Here is a 21,052-nt window from a genome sequence, read left to right on the forward strand (position 1 = left end):
GGTAGTGAAAGTCAGAGTTTGGTGATTGAAGGGATATTGCGCAAAGTTAAGTGTGGGAATAATGTAGAATCAGGGGGCTCATGTATGGAGGTGTTTTTCCATATGTATGATGATGTTAAAGATTATGAAAGTGAACAAGTAGATGGGGAGAAGGAGGCTGAAGTGACAACAATAGGAAACTAGTGAAAGATGAAGAAACAAGCAAAGAGAGTAGTGATAGTGAGGAGGTAGAAGATGAGGTACAGGACAATACTTTTATTTTTCAAAGTACTTTGCATAAGAATCACGAGGGAGAGAAAGAGCTATTTTCTGAGATTATGGATGGAGAGAGTTCTACCAATTTCTTGCACCATGGTATAGATACTCATGAGGAGGAGGAAGTTAATGTGTTTATTATTGGTAAGGGAATGGGTGTGGAAACTTGTAGTGAGGAGGAAGACAGTTTATGTGCAATCAGAAGGGAGTCAAAAGAAGAAGACCGCTCAGTAATAGGTTACAGAAAGTGGAGCAATGACAATATTGAAAGAGGATGAAGATGTGGGTGATATTAAAGCAGGACAATCTTTTCTAAAAATAAAATAGTACAGAGCAAAGGGTTCTTTTGGACACAGGTAGTGAAATAAGTGCCATAGCTGAGGAATTCGATAATTCTATAAAGGAAGCTAATGAGGTATAATGGACATACCTGTGTTGGGGTTGAAAATAATGGGTGCTACGGACAAACTGAACTAAGCTGTCAAGCGATAGATCATTTTAGAATTTGAACTTTGGGGCATAAGCTTAGTAAAAATCTGTTTTGGTGTTCCTGACTTCAGGGCATGCACTACTCTTCCGTTAATATGTGCTGTAGCGTGAACTGGGCCCCAAGCTGTAGTAGTGCTATGTCTCCTCTAGTTTCTGCACTGCTGCCTACTCTTTTACTATGCTGTAAATCAGTCAAAACAACTCTTCAACAGTCATCGTTCCCACGATTAGGAATGAGTAAAGATATGACGATTGATGACTTCATCTAAACATATGGTTAAAGAGGAGTTCTTGCAAATGATTTTGTACTATTGTGATTTGGAATATGGAAGAAGTAAGTTGTCAGATGGGGTGAGAGGTTTGGAAATATGACGAGATATTTACATTAATAATCTGATAATTGAGTTTGCTTTGTTACAGCATAGGACAAGAAGCAATAACTTCCAAGAAATGCGGCATATTATAAGGAAAAAACATGCAATGACTATTTGTAAAGGAATAAAGCACAAAATAGCTATAAATGGGATTCGCTGATACAGATCCATTAGTGTGAAGCAGTAGTAAAGACACTTAAAAGTGTGATGAAAAGTGTCATGTAGGTAGAGAACTAACTGGATATGTCTTGAGTTTTAGAATGTAATGGTTGAAATGGCTCTGAGCACTATGGGACTTAACTTCTAAGGTCATCAATCCCCTAGAACTTAGAACTACTTAAACCTAACTAACCTAAGGACATCATACACATCCATGCCCGAGGCACGATTCGAACCTGCGACTGTAGTGGTCGCTCAGTTCCAGACTGTAGCGCCTAGAACCGCTCTGCCACCCCGGCCGGCTTTAGAATGTAAATTTATGATGATTAAATCTTTTTCTTGACTATTTGTACCTATGCATACATTCCTGGTAACTCTTTTTGAGATCATAAAGCCAATGATGAATTTAATTATTGAAATTTTGATACTCTTCAGTAATAAGTTTGTAATATACTCTTTCAGTATTATGACATAAATTTCATACTTTCTGGTGACATATTGGACTATTGAAGCTATATGTTTTGAAATATAATTTTGAAATTTAAATTGACGTATTCTAAGACCATAACTAGTTTTAGGTAGATGGGACTCGCATGTGTCAAGGAAATTTTATCTTGAGTTCTTGGGAAAATATCGTGATAAAATGGGGCACACATGTGGTGCCATGGCCAATAACGAGATATTTTTTTTCATTTCTTGTACTACTTTGTACTCCATAAATGTGTTTCGGATGATGTAGGATATTTTTCATTTGTTTGTATAGTGTACAACATGAAATGTTGGTGACTATGTTTACTGTGCTAATTTTATACGAGTTACTAATGTAAACACTTCGATTTCGTATCTGGTGATCTTTCTAGTAGTTTTATTAAATGTAATGTGTGAAACGAATAGCGATACTGTTGTAAGAACTGTGGAGTAAGAGAGTATCGATAGTTGTCAGGTCGAACAGTGTGCAGACAGTGGCAGATGGCACGAAAGCATGGCGGTACTGTTGTTAGTACTGTGTATGGTAGTGGTGTGTCTTTAAAGCTATATTAATACCGGACATTCTTGTGTTGGACCAGTTTGAAGTTTGACTTTATGACGGATATTCTGAACTGATGTTGTATTACGCAAAAGCTGTTGGCTTTTGCAGAACGGTGCTTGTGGCAGTGACAATGCACTGTTTAACAGATAGTATTGTCGTCTGTTTAGAACTGAACTGCATTACATAAACTGTGAATATAACATTGCTCATTTTCTTGACTACGATATATGATGTGTGCTAAAACACAAACTGCCAATGTGGAAACTGTGAACTGTGTTGCTCCATACGTGACTGTTTTCGCAGGAACAGTGTTATTATGAACTGTGAATATTAACAGTAGATGGACTGTCAAGCTCTGCAATTGGCAAAGTGTAGCAAGTGGAATGTTAATTTAAACTCGATGTGCACTGCGCCAAGTTATCGTGTGTGGAAGTTACAGTTTGAACTAATATGACCTTCAGGTGCTGCATAAGCAGTTACTTTGTTCTGGCCTAAGACAAATGGATTCTACGTCACTTATTACCACCGCTAGAAGAAACAGGATGTAAAGGAAGAGGATATTTTAATGCCAACGACACGACTGAATGAACTATATAATTCACTTCATTGGTTTCCTTTTCAAAGAACATGTCAGTCATATACCTAAGAAAATATTTATTTATAACCATGTTCCGAAAAGTTCTTTTTCAAATTTTACATTTTCCAGTGGTAAGCTGACCAATCTATGAACCATAGCGTGATATTTTGAAATTTAATGCCCAGTTTATGTAAGAAAGTACTAATGATTGCAGCGGATGAAATGTCTTACGAAAATATTCAATTTTGATATTTTTGAAGCTAAATCATGAAAATGTTACTCTAGTTTCTCAGCTAGAAATTAAAAAGTGCTTGTGTCAGTGTTTCTCGAAATTAAACCACTAAGAGGTTAAAATAGAGGAGGGAATTTTTAAGAAAATATTTTATTACGAATGCATTTATAAAACAAAACTCTGAAAATTTGTATTTGATTTCTCTGTTAAAAATGAAAAAGAATATGCAAGAAACACTGATAATGGATAAAATTACTAAAAATCTGTAAATTAAACCCCTATGGTCGTGTAAAATATTTGATCAGGTGAACCTAAGGGGATGAAATGAACACATTACTGAAAATAGTTTGTTATTTTAATGTATATTTAAAGCTAACTGTGTGAAAATCGATGTCTGACTGCTAAAGAAATATGTGCTCGACGATGAAAGTTGTTATGGAAGTATCACGAGAAGAAATCTAAAGACAGGATTAAAAAGCGCCTCCAACTTTACCCACCAGAATCGCTTTTTGGCCAAAGGTACATTCGGGAACGACGATGTTTCTATAGTCCTAATTAGTTTAAACTGTTCTGAAGATGTTGTAACTGGTGCACAACACAAAAATTTAGTTAGAGGAAAAGAAAAGTATGCAGACCGTATGGTCTACCCGAGCGAAACAGTAGGTGTTAAGCTAGTTACGTGTATTTGGAATTTTTTTATAAAGGAAGATGTTGAAATTAAATTAGCATATAGTTTTGGTTTAGATTCTGCTCGTAATACTGTCTCTTCCTGGTCAAAAAACAGAGGGTGTAATGTGTAGGGGGGCTGGACATTTATTTGCGGATGGTTTCAGGTTGGCTGGAAATTTCATGTTACAAGAGCCCAGCAGTCGCCTGTGATATCTGTGGAATAGGCGACTTACCGCAATAACAGTAGTATCTCTGAACTTCTGTATCCTTGGTTCAGATGTAGAGCGGAGATTTGTCGAGTGTTGGGCGTGGAGGAAGCTGGCAGAACGTTTAGGATAGTGCATACTGGACGAGGATTCCTCTGAAGAAAATGGGTAGGAATTGTTATCTGATGGAACGACTTTCAGACGCAGCATTTGTGGAAGAAGAGAATGGATTTGCATTATGGATATGTTTTTAAGGCAATAATTTTTTTGTTGCACATACTGATAACTTTAGCGATTCTAGCATCAGAACAGTCCACCTCCCTACTTCAGTTTAGGTCATATCTGAATAATTAATTTAATTTTGGTTAATAATAAAAGCATTGCCTTGTAAGATTTTTTAAAGAAAGTAAAGTTTTTGGTTTTCTGTAAGTTTTATGTTATTGTGAAATAAGAGTTAAAAATATAGTGCTATCACTATAATGAAGGGATTAATGTTTTTATTTCAAGTAAGAATTTTCTTTTTTAAGTATGAGAAGATCATTCCAATCTTATTACCAACAGTTAAGTTTTAGTTTACCATATTTTAGCTACCGCAATTTCTTCATACTGTGCCCTTGCTGCTGATTATGCGGTAATTTTTGAGATGAGTTCCTTCCTATATTTTGTTGGTTCTTTCGTTTCTCATCTCACGTCCCAATGCGCAAATTCTAGCTGCTAAACAATTTCAGAGTTTCAGTTTATCCGAAAGAGCACTTTCTGATTTTGGTAGTGGTTTTTGAGTAAAATTTTTGATTTAATTTCCTGCACAATGAACGCAAGTTCGTTTTATGTGTATGAAGATATGTGCACTGAGACACGCTGTTCGCAATGGTAATTTCAGTTCAACCTTTTTGTAAAAGAGAACATTACATTCAGCTTTGAGTGAAAAGCAGGCAGACATTTTAATGCTCATGACTCAATGGACGATCGAGTCAGAGCAAATAACTCTAAACGCTGGAAAGAAATATGTTACTCCCTCCTACGTTAATTTCGCGAATGTAATCTCGTACAGTAAGAATCCTCTGAAAGACACTGCAGTACGGATTGCAGTGTGCCTGCTTTCACATTCAGAGCACGTGATCGCCATATTTTAACTTACTAAATTTCTGCACATTCTATTGTTTTGCAGTACGTTTCAGAAGAAGAGCCTGGACACGACCGTACGGAAATGTCATTTTCAGATTTTAATGACCTCATTCTCACAATAAGAAATTAAAGTCGCACAATTTGACATCGTCGTCGAGGTGCGGAATGGTAGAAGGGAGAACGAGACCTCTGAAAGTCTCCCGAAATTGTAAATACACTCCTGGAAATGGAAAAAAGAACACATTGACACCGGTGTGTCAGACCCACCATACTTGCTCCGGACACTGCGAGAGGGCTGTACAAGCAATGATCACATGCACGGCACAGCGGACACACCAGGAACCGCGGTGTTGGCCGTCGAATGGCGTTAGCTGCGCAGCATTTGTGCACCGCCGCCGTCAGTGTCAGCCAGTTTGCCGTGGCATACGGAGCTCCATCGCAGTCTTTAACACTGGTAGCATGCCGCGACAGCGTGGACGTGAACCGTATGTGCAGTTGACGGACTTTGAGCGAGGGCGTATAGTGGACATGCGGGAGGCCGGCTGGACGAACCGCCGAATTGCTCAACACGTGGGGCGTGAGGTCTCCACAGTACATCGATGTTGTCGCCAGTGGTCGGCGGAAGGTGCACGTGCCCGTCGTCCTGGGACCGGACCGCAGCGACGCACGGATGCACGCCAAGACCGTAGGATCCTACGCAGTGCCGTAGGGGACCGCACCGCCACTTCCCTGCAAATTAGGGACACTGTTGCTCCTGGGGTATCGGCGAGGACCATTCGCAACCGTCTCCATGAAGCTGGGCTACTGTCCCGCACACCGTTAGGCCGTCTTCCGCTCACGTCCCAACATCGTGCAGCCCGCCTCCAGTGGTGTCGCGACAGGCGTGAATGGAGCGACGAATGGAGACGTGTCGTCTTCAGCGATGAGAGTCGCTTCTGCCTTGGTGCCAATGATGGTCGTATGTGTGTTTGGCGCCATGCAGGTGAGCGCCACAATCAGGACTGCATACGACCGAGGCACACAGGGCCAACACCTGGCATCATGGTGTGGGGAGCGATCTCCTACACTGGCCGTACACCCCTGGTGATCGTCGAGGGGACACTGAATAGTGCACGGTACATCCAAACCGTCATCGAACTCATCGTTCTACCATTCCTAGACAGGCAAGGGAACTTGCTGTTCCAACAGGACAATGCACGTCCGCATGTATCCCGTGCCACCCAACGTGCTCTAGAAGATGTAAGTCAACTACCCTGGCCAGCAAGATCTCTGGATCTGTCCCCCATTGAGCATGTTTGGGACTGGATGAAGCGTCGTCTCACGCTGTCTGCACGTCCAGCACGAACGCTGGTCCAACTGAGGCGCCAAGTGGGAATGGCATGGCAAGCCGTTCCACAGGACTACATCCAGCATCTCTACGATCGTCTCCATGGGAGAATAGCAGCCTGCATTGCTGCGAAAGGTGGATATACACTGTACTAGTGCCGACATTGTGCGTGCTCTGTTGCCTGTGTCTATGTGCCTGTGGTTCTGTCAGTGTGATCATGTGATATATCTGACCCCAGTAATGTGTCAATGAAGTTTCCCCTTCCCGGGACAATGAATTCACGGTGTTCTTATTTCAATTTCCAGGAGTGTAGTTTACAAGACTGACAGATACAGACCCTGAGTCACAAGTATACTCCCAGCAGACTCAACCTGAGGGCGTCGAACTACAGATGACGTTACTAAATCTGAACGGGAGCGTACTGTCGTTGCAGAAGTAAAATAAGAGTCATGTAGCATTTGGGCTTGAAGACTCTGACTCTTAGGTCCAGATTCCTAATCCTGAGTGTCATATTTTCCGCCCACAAAAAACTTTCTTACGGCGTGTGAGAATCGTTTTTAGGTGTAAATGTTGAGTGTACATCGCCTGAGTTGCCGAGGTCGCCAGAGCTCACTTATGCGGTGGCGATCGACTCGGAGTTTGATGAAATTTTCATTGCAAGTTTTTTGCCAGCAAGGAAAGGTGGTGGCGTAATGTACTTGTTTATCACTCTTTGTGTCGTTGTCCTGCATTAAATTAAAAACGTCTCATGGAGTGAGGTCATGTGACACTGTTGCCAGTGATCCGTCCGTCGGATGGCTATGTTAAGCTCCGCAGCGCCCTTGGTACCACTCCTGAGGTGTAAGCTATGTGCCGGCACCGGGTGTAACACTCTCCCTTTCTTTCGTTCAACAACCCAAACCGAACACTACACTGTTCAAACCATTATCACGTCATCCACAAGGCACAGATACAACGTAACATTTCATAACAGTTTGTAATAAAGCAATGGCGAGCCATGGGTGGCTGAGTATGGGACTCACTATTATTATGTTAACTGTAGGAGAATATAATGGACTGCACTGGTGTCTATGGGCCTCGTCAGGATGTTCAAGAATGTGGCCATCTAAAGGCAGATCTTTTAGAAATAATATAACACAGCTCCATGTAGTTTGAAAGTGCAGAGCACAAGTGGGCACGTGGAGGGCAGCATAAGAGACCACTAGTCAGTCGAGGTGATAGTTACGTGTTCCATTGCTCAATCTCATGGCAACCTTTATGGTCTGGAACGTGTCAATCGCATAAGAAATGCAAACATGAATGAAGGTTTTTTTCTTTTTTAGAAAAAAGTCTTAAAATGTTTATTATCTACCCATGCCCTTAAAAGGCATAAATTATACCTATAGATTTATTTATTGCTTCTCAGAAATTCATCTGCGGTATGGAAGGAGTTGTCAAGGAAATACGATTTCAATTTATTTTTGAAAATATTACTGCTGTCTGTCAGACATTCCATTTCATCCGGAAATATATTGAAAAGTTTTACAGCAGCATATTTACCTCTTTCTGTGCCAAAGATAAGTTAAGTAGAGGATAGTGTAAGTCTTTCTTTCTTCCGGTATTATAGTCATAAATGTCACTGCTGTTTTTATATTGGTTCATGTTGTTGAGAACAAATTTAATTACTAAGTCAATGTACTGTGAGGCTATTGAAAGAATTCCTAATCTTTTAAACAGATGCCTACAACACTGTGAACCCCACACATTATTCTAAACATTTTATTTTCAGCAGAGAATATTTTTTGCCTAAGTGTTGCGTTATCCCAAAATATTGTTGTGTATGACAACAGAGAGAGGAGATGTGCGAAGTATGTTAGCTTGCTAATTTCTATATCTTCAAAATTAGCAATTATTCTGATTACAAAAGTTACTGAACCTAGTGTCTCTGAACCTAAATGTGCAATTACGATTTGGATATGCCAGTACACTAATATTTTCGACACATCTCACTTCGCCACTTCCAGTTCTTAAACTCTTATCTATACAGGGTGGTCCATTGGTCGTGACCGGGCCAAATATCTCACGCAATAAGCGTCAAACAAAAACTAAAAAGATCGAAACTTGTCTAGCTTGAAGGGGGAAACGATATGGCGCTATGGTTGGCCGGCTAGATGGCACTGCCATTGGTCATACCGATATCAACTGCGTTTTTAAAAATAGGAACCCCCTTTTTTATTACAAATTCCTGTAGTACGTAAATAAATATGAATCTTTTTGTTGGACCACTTTTTTCGCTTTGTGATGGATGACGTTGTAGTAGTCACATACGTATGGCTCATAATTTAAGACGAGCAGTTGGTAAGAGGTAGGTTTTTGAAATTAACATACAGAACGTAGTAAGTTTGAACATTTTATTTCGGTTGTTCCAATGTGATACATGCACCTTTGTCAACTTATCATTTCTGAGAACGCATGCTGTTATCGCGTGATTATATGTAAATACCACATTAATGCAATAAATGCTCAAAATGATGTCCGTCAACCTCATAGCATTTGGAAATACGTATAACGACATTCTTCTCATCAGCGAGTCGTTCGCTTTCCGTAATGTTCGCACATGCAGTGACAATGCGCTGACGCATGTTGTCAGGCGTTGTCGGTGAATCACAACAGCAAATATCCTTCAACTTTCTCCACAGAAAGAAATCCGGGGACGTCAGATCCGGTGAATGTGCGGGCCATGGTATGGTGCTTCGACGACCAATCCACCTATCGTGAAATATGCTATTCAATACCACTTTATGCAGTGAAACATCTTGTAGTAACATCGGTAGAACATTACGTAGGAAATCAGCATACATTGCACCATTTAGATTGACATCGATAAAATGGGGGGCAATTATCCTTCCTCCCATAATGCCACACCATACATTAAACCGCCAAGGTCGCTCATGTTCCACTTGTCGCAGCCATCGTGGATTTCCCGTTGCCCAATAGTGCATATTATGCCGGTTTACGTTACCGCTGTTGGTGAATGACGCTTCAACGCTAAATAGAACGCGTGCAAAAAATCCGTTATCGTCCCGTAATTTCTCTTGCGCCCAGTGGCAGAACTGTACACGACGTTCAAAGTCGTCGGCATACTATTCCTGGTGTATAGAAATATGGTACGGGTGCAATCGATGTTAATGTAGCATTCTCAACACCGACGTTTGTGAGATTCCCGATTCTCGTGCAATTTGTCTGCTACTGATGTGCGGATTAGCCGCAACAGCAGCTAAAACACCTATTTGGGCATAATCATTTGTTGCGGGTCGCGGCTGACGTTTCACATGTGGCTGAACACTTCCTGTTTCCTTGAATAACGTAACTATCCGGCGAACGGTCCGAACACTCTGAAGATGTCGTCCAAGATGCCGAGCAGCATACATAGCACACGCCCGTTGGGCATTTAGATCACAATAGCCATACATCAACACGATATCAACCTTTTCTGCATTTGGTAAACGGTCCATTTTAACACGGGTAATGTATCACTGGCGGATTGTTACGTGATACCACGTACTCATACGTTTGTGGCTATTACAGCGCCATCTACCACAAAGCGAAAAAAGTGGTCCAACTAAAACATTCATACTTTATACTGGAACAAATGAGCCCTCTGTCACAAATATTGAATCAAAATTGGCCTGGTTTCGACGCTACTATGTGCGTCGTCTTCAGAATTAGACTACCTGTACTAAAAAAGATTAGGTATGTAGTACACTAATAAAATTAAAGTTTGTACTGACTCGAAAAGAAGCAGTACGTACAAGTCACAAGTGACAAGGAGTGGAGTACTTTCATAACCGAACATCTACCTCAAATGGGTACTGAAGTCAGAGACGAACTGATATTTGCAAATAAAATAATTAATTGCCTGCACATTATCAAAAAGTGAGATGATATCTAGCTCAGAGAGAACGGTCACCTTGCAGCATGCCCGAAGTCTTTTACATCTCACGATATCACTCTATTAAGATAATCGTGTTGAACTGTAATCCAGAACATGATGAGTACCGCAGGTGATTTAAACTAATATTAATGATTAATAGAAACCACCACAGCTGGGTTATTGCACATGTTTCGTTCTTAGAGCATTTGAGATTGCCGAATAGCTCCTGCATCATGGTACAAGACCATTTACACTGAAGAGCCAAAGAAACTGGTATACCTGCGCAATGTCGTGTAGGAACCCCCGAACACGCAGAAATGTCGCAACACGACGTGGCATGGACTCAACTAACATCTGAAGTAGTGCTGAAGGGAACTGACACCAAGAAACCTGCTGGGCTGTCCATAAATCCATAAGAGTGCGAGGTGGTTGAAATCTCTTCTGAACAGCACGTTGTAAGGTATAGCGGATATGCTCAATAATGTCATATCTGGGGAGCTTGGTGGCTCGCAGAAGTGTTTAAACTCAGAAGAGTGCTCCTGGATCAACTTTGTAGCTATTCAGGACGTGTGAGGAGTCGCAAGTCCGTCGGAATGCACAATGGAGATGAATGGACGCAGGTGGTCAGACAGGATGCATACATACGTCACGAGTTGTATCTAGACGTGTAGTTGTCCCATATCACTCAAACTGCACACGCCCCACACCATTACAGAGCCTCCACCAGCTTGAACAGTTCCCTGCTGAGATGCAGGGTCCCTTGCTTCATGAACTTGTCTCCGTAACTGTACAACTCTATCCGCTTGATACAATTTGAACCGAGGCTCGTTCGACCAGACAACATGTTTCCAGTCATCAACAGTCCAATGTCGGTGTTGACGGGCCCAGGTGAGGCGTAAATCTTCGTGTCATCAAGGGTTCCGAGCCCCCATATCGATGATGTTTCCTTGAATGGTTCACACGCTGACGTTGATGGCCCAGCGTTGAAACCTGCAGCAATGTTCGGAAGGGTTGCACTTTTCTATCGTTGAAAGATTCTCTTCAGTCGTCGTTGGTCCCATTCTTCCGGCCGCAGCGATGTCGGAGATTTGATGTTTTATCGGATTCCTGATATTCACGGTACACTCGTGAAATGGTCGTACGAGAAAATCCCCGCCTCATCGGTACCTCGGAGATGCTCTGTACCATCGGTCGTCGCCGACAATAACTCACTTAAATCTTGGTAACTTTGCATTGTAACAGTAGTAAGCGATATAACTTGTGCACCAGACATGTACTGTCTTAGACAGACGTTGCCGACTGCAGCGCCTAATTCTGCCTGTATACATAGCTCTATATTTGAATACACATACCTATACCAGTTTCTCTAGCGCCTCAGTTTATATCATGATATTGGAGCGATTCGGCAACAGGGCTTACAAGTCAGTTTTACCTGTTGCATTACGTCTGATTTTTGGGTGTAATTGCTTATTATTGGGGTGAATACATCGTTCACTTTTCCCGACGTGTTGGGTGGCTACTTTTCCCTATCGGACGTTATGTCGGCATTACTGACACACAGAGAAACTGTCAAACTGAAGGAAATAACAAGGAACCACATTTGTAGGCCAAAGGACGCACATATGGAAAAAAAATTATTACTCGCCGCGTAGTGAGTTAACAAGAGTAATATAAATGACGTATCTTACATTAGACAGCTAAAAGAAAGGCTTTTTTAAAAATAACTGAAAAAAGCTTCCTGTGTCATTCTCGCTGACAAAATTGGCGATGCCTATTATAACGAGTGTGAGAGTTTCTTCGTGGGCAGCATCAGCGTTCAGGACAAAAATATAGGCAATAGTCACTTTTCCCGTCCTGGTCAGTCTGTCACACTTCCCCCTGTCGCTGTCAATCTTACTAGTGATTGGTAGCCTCCATCAATTAGTTGCTTTTTTAATTACTAACAGTAAATTCAATATGAGATACTACCACAAATGTTCACTAATTCTTTTGAGTGACATTTTTCTTTTACTGTATTGTGTTACAACAGCCTTAATTTGATTTCAGATTACTTACCCCATTTGAAGATGACGGTCTCTATTATGCCCATTCACGATATTTATACCATACCAGCTGATCGGTGCTAGTTGCGCACGGTGGTGAGTGGTCAGTATTGGACAACAAAATATAAAATATTCACACTCTCACTTTTATTAATCCTACCGTGGCTGCGCTGCGTATCACACTGCTCCTAGGTCAGCGGCAAACTTCGTTAATTCATGGTCGAATTCAATAACGTGAATTAAAATTACGTAAATCTTAAAATTCTTAAGACATTACCACATCTAAGTATATTGTTTGTTTCTTACTAAGCCAAAATTTAAAAAAAAAATAACTTATAAGAAGCTCTTAATATTAGTTCACTTTTTTAATTCCACTGTTGATTCAGACCGCATGCGGCCCGCGGACCGCAGTTTGAAGACAACTGCTAAAGGTCTCCTCGACCACCAGTGTAGCAGGTAAGACTTGGCAAAGACTAGGTCGCCAATGCAGAAAAACCGTCAGAAGGAGACGCCTGCATCGCAGGGCACAGACTTACTGTAAGAGAGACACCATATACAGTTTGTGGCAACTACAAAGGCCACCAACATACAAATCCAGAGCGACTCGCATTCCGGAGGACAACGGTTCAATCCCGCGTCCGGTCATCCTGATTTAAGTTTTCCGTGATTTCTCTAAAAAGCTTTAGGCTAATTCCGGGATGGTTCCTTTGAAAGGGGACGGCCGACTTCCTTCCCCATTCTTCCTGAGACCGATGTCCTCGCAGTTTGGTCTACTCCCCAAATCAACCCAACCAACCCAGAGCGACGAAATATCTCGAGGTGACATGTTGACTGTGTTCCAACTGGAAATGTGGCCTATTTGTTGTACATAAGTATTTTTAACGTTTGTAGTTGGCGAATTGTGACAACAGTTTTGTCTCTTCTTAAAAGCATATGTGTCACCCACTGGCAGGCTAGAAACCCCAACTATTTTTAGGACGCAGACCGTGGACCTGTGTGGCGTCGTTAGACGCAATACAACACTATTGAAGATTATTCCATTTATTGCTATTGAAGGTTATTCCATTTATACTCAGAGTACACGTCGTTACCGTGCCTTCTGTGTCGGCTTGTGTCTACACAATCCGGAGAGGAATCCACTTAACACCAGACTCGTGGCTGCCGAGGACACTGCATCAGCTTGAAATGGAAACCAATGACACAGTGGTGCGGTGGTTTGCAGTCCACCGGAGAGGCAGGTATGCCCCGTCGCTTATGTACACGACTTATACGGTGTTTCAGGGAGTACTCAATCCCTCCTAGACCATCGCACAAGTTGTACAATCAACTGGATCGCAATGTCGGATGCCATGCTGAATGCTGGATCTGGCCCGCTATTACTGTAGGCTGGCAGACTCGTCCGCCACTAGAATTTTAGGGAAGCTTCTGTCCTGGACCAGAGCCATGTTGGTAGACCCTGGACTACCCGTCAGTGCTGGCTGCTTTGCTAACTTCAGTACCGCATGCCGGATTTTATTATCCGTTCCAACCGACCGCTGATCGTCTCGTAAAGCAACAAGTGTAATACCAACATTAGAAAAATCTCATGTAAATGCCATAGTTATATTTCGATTTCTTTTTTTTTTTTAGGGAGTCATCCTTGACTAGTTGTAGACCATTTCTTTTAATTTTACCCACAAGCAAAAATGCAATTCATAAAGTCTGGTGAGTGCACTGCATGTTTTTTATTCCGGAACTACCGATCAAATGCTCTCGACATGTTCTGTTAAGACCGTCTGAAATTGTCTGTGAGGAATCAGTGGATCATTCGTTATGTTGGTACCGGTAACACACAGACTACCTTACACTCTGTGAGATGCCTTCGAACAACCTCTGCAGCATATCTGTTAGGGACTGTAGATATTTGTAAATATTTCGCGCACCATGCATGAAACAGTGTCTAGTGATGTGATTCTTCAAAAAAGCCTGCATTTAAATTTCACAGACCGGGCTAGTTGTTTGTCTGTTAGCGTAGATTTTCAGATTCCTGGCGACGAATATCGGGAAGTTCCATTTTCCCATGATACGTTAACGATGTGAACACTATTTTGCTTACAAATTCTGAGAACTGTAGCTGATTTTGAAAGTCATTGCCATGATGGTGTTGGCGGAGTGAAGTGTGGAAAGGATGACTTGCGTTGGAATGTAGTACTCGCAGAACACTTCTTTATCTCTATTACTAGCACGCTCAACCTGTCTCGCAGTGAAATGTGGGTTTGTGTTATCATTGCCGAAATGTCTGTTGCATTTCTGTCATTACTGGCTGTAGATTACTACTTCTTTGTTGGTGCATTTTGTATTTCACACTAGCGGTTTCTAAAGACTTTTTATTAGATGAAAACAGGGAAAGATTGAAAACATGGCATGATCAGGATTCCACTCTAGTGCTCTGTTTGAAGAAATTGGCCGTTCACGAACGCCATAGGCACCTTTCCGATAGTCGTCCACATTGTGAAAGTCAGAATACCGTCATTACAACTGAGTATAGATAGATGGGCTTTAAGGGTACAGATAAACACTCGAATAATACCTAAGTTATTTTTTGCCTTACGTTTGGCGCACAACAGTATATGGTTACCGGGCCTCTTCTAAAAGCGGCATAGTGGAATACACTGCTGCTATTCTGTGATAATCTGATCTGAACACATGTTGTTCCGTTGATGTCCTCTTTGATGTTCTTCCAATGGCATGGTAAAAGTATATTGTTCCATTAAAGCCAGCCGATGTGGCCGAGCGGTTCTAGGCGCTATAGTCTGGAACCGCGCGACCGCTACGGTCGCAGGTTCGAATCCTGCCTCGGGCATGGATGTGTGTGCTGTCCTTAGGTTAGTTAGGTTTAACTAGTTCTAAGTCCTAGGAAACTGATGACATCAGAAGTTAAATCCCATAGTGCTCAGAGCCATATCAACCATTTGTCCCATTAAAAAAACCTACTGTAATAATTCGTCAGCTACAACCGTTAAATGTTATTTGCATGCGTCAACAAATTTGACATGATGTCCGCTACAGCTTAGTGTGTGAAACTGGTCACTTGCATGCGTCTGGTTCCTGAGCGAATACATTTCTGTTATGAGGGTTTAATGCGAAGGGACAGACTGCTCTCCCGTAATTTCCACTTCATTAGGACACCAGAGCGCAAGGTATTTGATACAGAAATATATTTATGAAATGGAATTATATATTTCGTTCCTCTCTCCGTTGAGGTTGCCAGGCTGACGTATACCCGCATGCTTTTCGTGAAGAGAAAGAGAGAAGTACTTACCTAAGCATTAATGCAATTTGTAAAGCGCTGCTATAGTCGAATTATGTAATCGATGGAAACAAGGTTACGCACGTGTAAGTATCGGTACCGGACAGGAAAAGGAAGAGCAGTCCAATTTCTTATGCAAATTAATTGTAATTGTATGTAAATGAACGCCGTAGCCCGGAGAACGTTGCAGGTACAACACAGTCACACCACAGGGAGCAGTTAACCGTACATGCCACTAAAGGTCTACGAAAAGCCTACCGAAGTAAGGTCATCAGCAGAGAACTATCTAGGTTAACCATCATCAGTAGCAATGAATGAGAACTTTCTTGTATTTTTCGATGTAAAAAACGATCAGGGTTGTTTCAGACACTCAGAGATACAACTCTGCTATAACGTCGTTGCATGACGTGTCTCGTTTGTAACGTTAACGTATTTTGTCACTTCTCGATTGTTAGAAAACGTAGGTTGAAGCTGTAACTGAATTTTTTTTGTAAAACACAGTTATCAAAAGAACGTGTTGAGACAGAGCACCAAGGAAAAGTAAAGAGACAGCAGCCACAATCTGTATACAGAAAATCTCTCTCGTCGTAAATGTCGTGGCGAAGACTGATATCTACGGCTGACTGCACCATTGACCGCACGGTAGCGCTGGGTGTCGCTCGCTGCAGCTGGTGGGTGACGAACGTTTTACTGCAGAACTCTCTGGGCTCATCTGCACGTATTTGAGTAAAATATCTGACATGGATCACTGCTAGAAATGGCAAAATTTTCTGAGTTGTCTAGACTCGATAATTCGCGAGGATGGTATCGATGCGAACGATGTATTAGAGTTAAATACCTGTATTTTCAATGTGCTGGATTTTCTACACATCAGAAAGAGTGCTTCTTATATGAAATAAACTATTTATTTCGTGACAGGCTTATGATTTAAATTCATTGTATTTTTGTACGTATTACTGTAGCTCTATATTTCTATTCTCTGTCCTTTCGCATTTAGGATGATCGCAATGGTGGAAGCTCTGTGTTTCTTTCTACACGGTACAGTGAGTTTAAAGTGACCACCTGTCCAAAGCTTAAATAGCCTCCGGAAGATGTAGTAAGAGAGTCAGTGAGGTTCTGGAAGGTACTTACGAGGACATGGAGCCACGTTCTCCGTTGAGAATGCATGGTGCTGACTATCCCATCGAGGTGGTCCAATAGATTCTGTATTGGGTTTAAATACGGGGATACGGGTGGTCGTGGGAGTACAGTAAAGATGTACGGATGCTCTTTGCACTGAACACGTACACTGTGAAATGTATGACGCGTTGCATTATCCCGCTGGTGGATGCCATCGTGCTGAGGAAAAACAAATTGCAAGTAGTGGCGGACACGATCCCAAAGGAAGAATGCGGTCTTGCGTGGACCCACTGTGCCTTCAAGAACAGCGAGATTACCCAGCAAGTGTCACGAGAACATTCCCTATACCGCAAATCTCCACCCTCCGGCCTAGAACCTTCCCACAACTCTTGGATGGTGTTTTGTTTCAGAAGTTTCATGCCATACAGAGCCGGTCGGAGTGGCCGAGTGGTTCTAAGCGCTACAGTCTGCAACCGTACGACCGCTACGGTCACAGGTTCGAATCTTGCCTCGGGCATGGGTGTGTCATGTCCTTAGGTTAGTCAGGTTTAAGTAGTTCGAAGTTCTAGGGGACTGATGACCTCAGAAGTTAAGTCCCATAGTGCTCAGAGCCATTTGAACCGCTTTTGAAGCCGTACAGGATTGTGGCCGTCTGTATAATGGAGCATAAATTGTTATTCTTCTGTAAAGACCAACGTCGCCACTCCGTGGACGTCCAGGCGTGCAAATTCCAGACTCCATCGCCCACGAACAGCAGTCGGTATGTGTGCATGAACTAGGAGCCTGCTTCACAAGCCCATATGCAGCATCGTTCGCTGAACAATCGTTGCGTTCGCTGAACAATCGTTGAGGAGACACTGCTGGGAGCCCCTTTCCTTGTTTCACCTGTGCGGTCAGTTGCTTAACATTTGCACGTCTGATCACCAGTACACATTTCCGAAACCATCGTCAAATGATTCAAATGGCTCTGACCACTACGGGACTTAACATCTGAGGTAATCAGTCCACTAGACTTAGAGCTACCTAAACCTTACTAACCTAAGGACATCACACACGTCCATCCCTAAGGCCTAGAACCGCTCGTCCACAACGGCCGGCAGCCATCGCCCACCGCTGTTATCTGTGGCACGTGGTGGATAACAAGTGCTTCGGCATCGGTTTTGGATAACTCCATTTACCAGAGCACGGTATATTTTAACCACAGTGACATGCAAACAGTTTAAAAATTTAGCCGTTACGGAAATGTTTCCACCCTTGGCCTGAGAGCCATTGATAATGCCATTCTGGACATCACATAAATCACTGCACTTCCGCACTGCCACAGCGACTGCTTTATATACCCTCCATTGCAAATGCTACCACCTGCCGTCTGAGAGTTGATGTCTAATATAGGTGTTGCTCATCTACATGTGACTGGGCCGCATGTATACGTTCTGTACAGACCGTTGTGTAGTTACACATTTATTAACGCGATCTTAAAATATTTTTATGCGCTTGAAATATTAATTTCACTGAAGAGTTTATATTGTAATATTCATTGCAATATTTTGTGAGAGAGACGAGCTATGAAACAACTCGGTTCATCACTACGTAAAACGTTAACAAAGGTGTCTGTAGAAAGGAACAGAGATCGATTATTGTCGTGCGTGAGTGACGGAATGGCGTGTTTCTAGTAGCAGCTTTATTGTTTCCGGTGTGCAGTGCGTACTGTTTTCGATGCATATATGCATATGCAAATTCATTGAAGTGCTTTCTGTCGTGGATTATCATCTCATAAACTAAACCAGAAAATTCCGAAGTGTGGACAGTGAAGTGAGGTGTTTGCTTAGTCGTTTATTTTTCACGTGTAGCTAGGATTCTAAACATAACGGACGTATAGGTCAACGAGATTCTCATTGTGTGACGATATGTTATTTCCCACAGTAAAGTTATATTTCATCAGATATTATAACTGTTAGGAAACTGCCCTCTCACAAATTTATTTCCGAAGGACTTATGTAACAAACAGAATTTTTAATGCTGAAGTTAACATTTGCGACTTCTCATTCTTGTTTTAAATCTCATGTAATTTCCACCCCTAGCACTGTATATCTTATTTTAAGTAAGTTGAAAAGTTAAACTGAAATTAATTTCCTTTATTAAATGTTTTTGTAGTAAAAATTGTATTTTAAGACGGTTTTCTCTTTTGACATTGTGTTCTTCCTCGTTGCGTTTACCTGAATTATACATTTCCCTGTAATAAAACCAACTTTTATTTTTCTCGCCATCTCTCAGTAGAAACAAATGTATATTTCCAGTGTTTGTAGGGTTACATTCATCCGAAAGTGCGTGTTGTTTAATGCAATGTGCTATAAACTACGTGTGTTGCGTGGTGCCCACCATCAACCTACAGGGCTACGACCAGTAAGAAAAGAGTAGTGGTGTCTTCATTAAATGAAGCATTTAGAATGCATGAGAACTTTAAAATCTGACAGATGCGTGTCGGCTGGTGTTGTTTGACATCGAGCAACTCGTCATACTGTTGTATTCGATGGCCATTGTGGATGTCTTGTTTACTTCTTTTGGCAAATATCAGTAATAACTTTACTCTGAGTGAGTGTAGTATTCAGTGAATCTTCGGAACGGTGCAAATTTGGTTTTTTAGGTATACCAAGATTACGTACTAGAGATGATATATTTATTTCACTAGAAATGAAAGAGGTTTCCTCTATTTTCAACATCTTTTTGGTAGAGTCTGCTTCAGTTAGACGATCGGTTTATTCTTAAATATTTGTTTGAAGATAGCCACGTTCTGACAGAAGAAATATTAGAGAGGCCCCGCTTGCGTTACGCATTATAGCTGCGTGATTGTCAATTTACATAATATAAAGTAAGGCTACTTCTGTCTTCAGTCGTGCATGAGTGACTGGTTCTCGAGTACCGCAGCGGACGAGGAGTTCTTACATACCCTAAAGCCAGATAAGAAGTCAGAAGAGGCAGGATTCGATCAAGAGTTTGGACTTAGAAACGTCGCACAATGTCAATGTCGCTATCACTATCAATAGCAGTACAGTGAGACACTGAAGACAGAATACAGCGGTGACAGTTTTGTATCGGCCTGATGGTAGCTTGTGCCATCTTTACCTGTGTTACAGCGTCCAGCTGTAGAATTGCGGCTGTCTATGACCTGCATAATTTTTGGCTTGTTGCGAAGGCTTGCTTACAGATTTGAGCTGTCTCTCATATGTGTATTTATATATATTTGTATGGCGTAATCATTAGATGTTTTTAAAGCTCGCCAAGTAGGTAGTATATTAGATTAGCGTTGGCTCAAAGAAGTGTATTGAACAGTGCTATTATTTAAAATACTGTGGAATTATCAACAACTAAAGAAAATAGTCAGTCAAAATTAACCCTCACAACACTAAGGGGGTTGGGGGAGCGGTCCGTTGTGCCCATTTTCCAAAAATATTGTAATCTAATCAATTTTATTATATTTTAAAATTTTGGAAAAAAATGTTTATTTCTTAGTGGATTCTTCTACCAGATTCCATAAATGTTTTAAATTTTTCGACTCAACGGAACCCAAAAACTGAAGTCAACGTAGCAAATGTAACTTTCCCCGATATATTCATATTAAATATTCTCAGGTGCAATACGTTAGTTACACAGCTGTATCGCTTCAAAAAGTATGTTGTTGGTAAAACTTAGCAACGAAATTTGCTTTTTTTAGATTTTTTTCCCTCGCGCGTAAAGTACGCCTCCGTCGCTTCTACAAGTTTCCGAAAGCACGATTAGATTGCTAAGAGTGTGCTAAAAGATATTTTCAGCTTCTGCACTCTGCTTACACATCAGTATCTCTTTAGAAAGTATGATTCTCATATTTCAACAACAATGAATTGCTTTAGTTTGTTCCATTTTTTTATATGATGGGCAAAAACTACCCCAAACCTATGGTAATGCCCATTATGGAAAACGTGTTGATACTGCCAGCGTTAAAGACATAGGAGGAATCATGAAAGTTCCATTTTTAAAACGTAGAGAAAGCGTTTTCTTTGTAGGCAGGCAGCTTACATTTCCCTGCAATAATTTGCGTATATATAATTTTTGCACTTAAAATATGCTCCGAAAAGAGAAAGTCTACTCTAAAGTAGGAATTTATGACACAGTCAAAGAAACTGGTATAGGCATGCGTATACAAATACAGAGATATGTTATCAGGTAGAATAAGACAAAGCTGTCGGCAACACCTATATAAGACACAAGT

This window comes from Schistocerca gregaria, chromosome 1, assembly GCF_023897955.1.
Source record: "Schistocerca gregaria isolate iqSchGreg1 chromosome 1, iqSchGreg1.2, whole genome shotgun sequence".
Taxonomy (NCBI): domain Eukaryota; kingdom Metazoa; phylum Arthropoda; class Insecta; order Orthoptera; family Acrididae; genus Schistocerca; species Schistocerca gregaria.